The sequence below is a fragment of the Penaeus vannamei genome, chromosome 10 (genome assembly GCF_042767895.1).
Source record: "Penaeus vannamei isolate JL-2024 chromosome 10, ASM4276789v1, whole genome shotgun sequence".
Classification (NCBI taxonomy): Eukaryota; Metazoa; Arthropoda; class Malacostraca; order Decapoda; family Penaeidae; genus Penaeus; species Penaeus vannamei.
This window is the reverse complement of record NC_091558.1, coordinates 22,729,709-22,734,708: the sequence shown is the minus strand read 5'-3', so window position 1 is coordinate 22,734,708 and position 5,000 is coordinate 22,729,709. Positions and strand designations below refer to the sequence as shown.

The 5,000-nt window shown below is 38.1% G+C and overlaps 1 protein-coding gene across 5 annotated transcripts in view; it reads left to right on the top strand.

The window, feature by feature from the left end:
- LOC113819315 (uncharacterized protein DDB_G0284459-like) overlaps positions 1-5,000 on the top strand; it is a gene marked incomplete at its 3' end in the record, with an annotated part of 139,567 nt that overhangs the window by 1,485 nt on the left and 133,082 nt on the right.

Sequence of the window (5,000 nt, the reverse complement as noted above, 5' to 3'; positions counted from 1 at the left end):
TAAATTACATGCTGAAAAACTATCTCTTCTTGGTCAGCTCCATTTCACCGGAACAGATGTTGGGAGATGGCTCACACTTACATATCGGCCACACCCGTCGAACACATTTCTAGCTAATGTCACGATCTGATCCGCCCCTATGTCCCCTATGTAATGTTCCTCTCTCAGTTCCACACATTCTGTTGTCCTGTCCACACTTTAATACACTTTTTGCTTTGATAACCTGTGCTTCAGACGCATGCATATCCTTCACTTGATCTAATCCCCTTACCTAAACCCACCATAACCCATTCACTCATCAACTCCTTTACCCACCTTTAACCTCTCAATATTACTCTAGATAGTTGACGCATAGCAACTATCACCACCCTTTACTGTACCTTCCTATATATAACCTTAGATGTCTAACATTTATTTTGATTTTAACCATTATTTATCCACCTTTTATTTTTTTAACTTATCTATTTACTTTCGGTTAATCAATTTGCATCAAAGTGTGCCCATGATCTGCAGTCCTGTGCAGTTTGTGTTAGCATCATCTGTGGAAAACCTCAGATGCAAGGCCATTTGCATATGCTATTACTTCGGATTTGTTCGAGCAAATAGGTCTTTCACATTAATGGCCGAAGCAGGCTCCCTTGTGGAAGACCCGCATCGATTTATGATTTTGATTCCTAGTCTCTCGTCAATGAGATAGTCGTGAAGTGCCAAAAAATTCCCTCTATCTGTAGGCTCTTGATTTTTAAGGGGTCTCTTGTGCAAATCGCTATCAAATGCTCCTGTGTAGTGCAATGACACGAATAACCTTTCCTCTAGCTCTGGTTCATATGTGAAAAAGAAGTAATAGGAGTTCTAGTGCTAAATTTTGCCTTGTAAAGCCATATTGACGTGGTGTCATTTTTCCATTTTTTAAGAACTGATGTCGTCAGGATACCGGATACGTGTTAATTTGTTTGTTTTGTACTGTTGTAACCACATTTTTTCCTCTGATTAACGCAGTGATAATGTTGAAACATATGCACGTATATTTTTCCTTGTAGGCGTATTTACATTTTATATTCTCTCTAATAATTTATGGTTCTTGGTGCATATGCATATTTTTATTAGTAGGGAACTGTACTATATTCAAGTATACATCCGTGCGTGTCTGATGCTACTGATTTAATGAATATTTAAAAAATCAACGCCGGCTGAGGACCCAGTGGTGCTTGAAAATCCGTACGACGAGGCCAACTGATATTAACAGGTGTTTACTCCGGAGTAGTAAACACCTGTTAATATGTTTAAACTTATTTGCAATAGTTGAAACAGCGCACCTCTTTTAAGCTTAATGTTGTCTTCTCCAATATGGTATAAACGTGAATGCGGCACACACACAGCCAGGATTTGCATATCCTGTATAAGTCAGTTGATAGGAGCCCTTGTTTCCATTTACAAAAAAAAAAAAAAAAAAAAAAAAAAAAAAAAAAAAAAAAAAAACGCTGTAAACATCTAAACACATTATATGGATAGTGGTCGCGACAACTATGCCAGTGTTATTACTATATTGCTAAAGGTTCGATTCCACATCCATTCCTAGAGGCCGTACGCGAGTTCACGAATATTAATTTATTTTTGAATTGTATTACATGTTAAATAACCGTTTTACAGATATTACATTAGGTAATAGCAATAGATACAAGTTGTTACTCAAATTACAACCGTTTTACAGATATTACATTAGGTAATAGCAATAGATACAAGTTGTTACTCAAATTACAAATCAAACGACGGAAATCTATTAAAATTAGTAGAAATGCACAGGCTCTAAGATCCTCCATCATATTTTTCCTTCCGACCGTCGACACTGGCCTCGAGCGTTGTACTATAAATGTTTTGAAAATGTTACTTTTTATTAATCGATACTACTTACAATTAAGATGAGATACGAGTTTACACCTTCGTATTTAATTATTGAACTGCATATAAAGGATCGTTAATACTCTTTTAACCATTCAAATACATTCTGTAAAAAATACACTAATCTGTTTAAGACCCCGTGTTTCATTCGTCCTGGAACGCTTTTGGGTGGCTGAATCAACCCAAGGTTAAGGTTAAATGATATAGAAAAGAAAATTGTTGCTTTCCACATCGAAAAGTGTATTATAACAAATGTAAGATAAACATCAACTTGCATTTCTAAGCCACGGTCCTATTGATATGAAATAATGCTTGCTCTACACTATTATCTATGATACAAGTGTAGAGTTTGAATATAAATATTGTTGCTAGAGCATGACGAAATGAAAATATTTTTTGTACATATTACCTGTGAGATATTCCTTGGAATCACAATGAATATCTATACAATATTACATATCTATAATCAATGGAACTGGAAACCAAAACATACATGAATTTCACACACACACACACACACACATATACATGTATATATATCTCTGTGTGTGTGTGTGCATCGTGTGTGCGCTATGGAGTGCATCAGATTTAAATCCCATTTTCTTCAATTTTAAAACCAAGCGTAATATCAGCGGCGTGGTGCATTCTATTCGTTTATAGAAGACCGCTCCCATGAAAATAAGTGCTGCGCCTGTTCTTATCAGCGGAAATGGCGGCATAGTTCGTCCTCCTGTGCATATGAGTACGTCTCATGAAATGCTGTCCCATTATCTGAAGGTCCTTCAGATAATGGGGCAGCACCAGCCCTAACCTAACCTGGAGGGTCAAGTTCTAGGAGTGGCACATGTGACCTCTTGCCAAGTCCAGGCCTCCCCCTCGGCGAGATGGTACAGAAAAACTACAGGGCATGAACCACTCACACACTCTGCAATGATATCGTAGATTAGGGCAACTTCTACGGACGACGTCATATGATCAATGGCGCTGTAGACAAAGGGGTACATCAAATGGCGCCTTGTTGCACTGCTCAGATGAGGACCACTTCCCTCGCTGCAGGAATAGTCATGAGGCGATGCCTGTGGCTAACTCCTCTGAAGCAGGAGCGCTCAGAGGCAATGTGGCGCTCAACTTTGTCTAAGAGTACTGAACACTGGTGATTTTAGAAATTGTTTTCAAACTTCAAAACATGATTAAAAGTGGGAGATGCGTATTTATGTAATGTTAAATGTTGTTTTTGTAAGTTGAGGTTCTTGGGAGTATGTGACCTATCTACCTGTAATCCGAGTAATTCTCATTTGCATTCCAGTGTTTCCTTGTGTGTGTGTGTGTAAATTCATCTTGTCTTTGTTATTCCATGTCCTTTCACTCCCTCTTCCGATATCCATTTTTCTAATGCTTTTTCCGTCTGCCTTCAATTTATCCACAAGGGCGGCAGGTGGTTAGACAGGATGCAGTGCTGAGAGCAAGGGGCTGGATATGGGTGTTGCTCCTTTTTTGGATGTTTTCGGTCTGGTTTAAGGGTGCCTCGTAATATGCTATTGGTGTCCCTTGCTTCTCTGCATTTTACCTACACTGCAGCTGCTCTCAAACTAGTACAGAGGTATGTCATGTTCTTGCAGCCAGGAGTCCCTTCCATAGTGTCTGTAGCCTCTTGCCACTCCCCCTGAGTTCTGGCTAGGCGATGTTAGCCTCTGAGTTAACATGAGCCTGCTAATTCACCTTAGCTTTATTTTCTCTTGTTTTTCCCTTCGTGTTTCTCCGTTTTCTCTCACGGATCTCTTCTTTCACTTTGTACTTTCCTGTCATTTATCTATTTTATATGCCCATTTTTGTATAGTTTTATCTTTATTTTTATTTTATGTATTTCTAATCTGATTTTAGACATCATACATTATTTGATATATAAAATAAAGTGCATTATAGGTAAAGTATCACCACCAGTATAAAGCGTCATGCCAGGTCGGCATAAAGGTGAGAGGCTATTGACTAATGTAGTGACAGACCGTTTGGATTTTTATCTGGCTGACTGGTGCCTCTCGTGCTGTGGCGGGTTGCCTGTTTTCCAAGTAAGTGTATGGTGTGTTGTCATGTGTACTGGTTATGTTTTGAGAGTTTGTGCGAAATTAATGTATAACATGGATGCTCTTTTTTATGTTTCCTTTTAATCAGCCAGTGATGTTATGTTGTTGTTCTTTTATTGTGACTACGGGTTCACTCTTAACTCACCTGATACATTGCCAATTACGCCAAACCCACATAGATATTACCTGTAGTTGGGAAACGCTATCAAACCAGCACCTATAACTCTCCGGAGTTTATGATTATCCACTATCAGTGTTATCATCATTGTTATTATCACTATTGATTGTTCTCAGTTATCGTTATCACCGTAAGAATTACCATCATTTTGTCATCAATTATTATTCAATAACTGATTAAATGAATAATTATTATTTGCAAGGCAAGGACATTGGTTTGGTCAGACCCGATTTTCCTAGCCTGCTATGAAAAACAGTTAACACGTGTATGTCACTGAAACGGTAGCAGGAGGGCCATTTGGGGTTGGCATGGGGGGCGAGACCCAAAAAGGTCAAAATTACACTAACATCATTATCATAATAAATATGGACAAATGATTCAGAAAGAAAAACAGTTTTTTTTAGGCACCGTCAACTGTATGTAAGAGTAATATTTTAGATTTATAAGCTCTATCGTACATTGTGAGAAAACGTTGGTGTTCTTCTGGACCACAAATAACCTACTTGAACGATTTTGAGTGACAACGGATTTCGGAAAACAAAATACAAAGCTTCTTAAAGTACTTTTCTGTACGATATAAATTCAGAACAACGTACCAAGAATTAGACACATAACTTACCTTTCGTTCTTCACAGCCCCCCCCCCTCAAAAAATAAAAATAAATATATAAATAAGTTAAAATGAAATGAATATTTTGAACTAGCGCCACCGCACGGCAGCTGATTGTAAACACTCAGGTATTGCGTTGGCTTAGGCACTTCAAAGCTGGCCAAATCACTCACTATGACGCGATTTGATGTGCTGCTTTGATTTTGTTTACGAGATGCATAATTGTGTGGTTG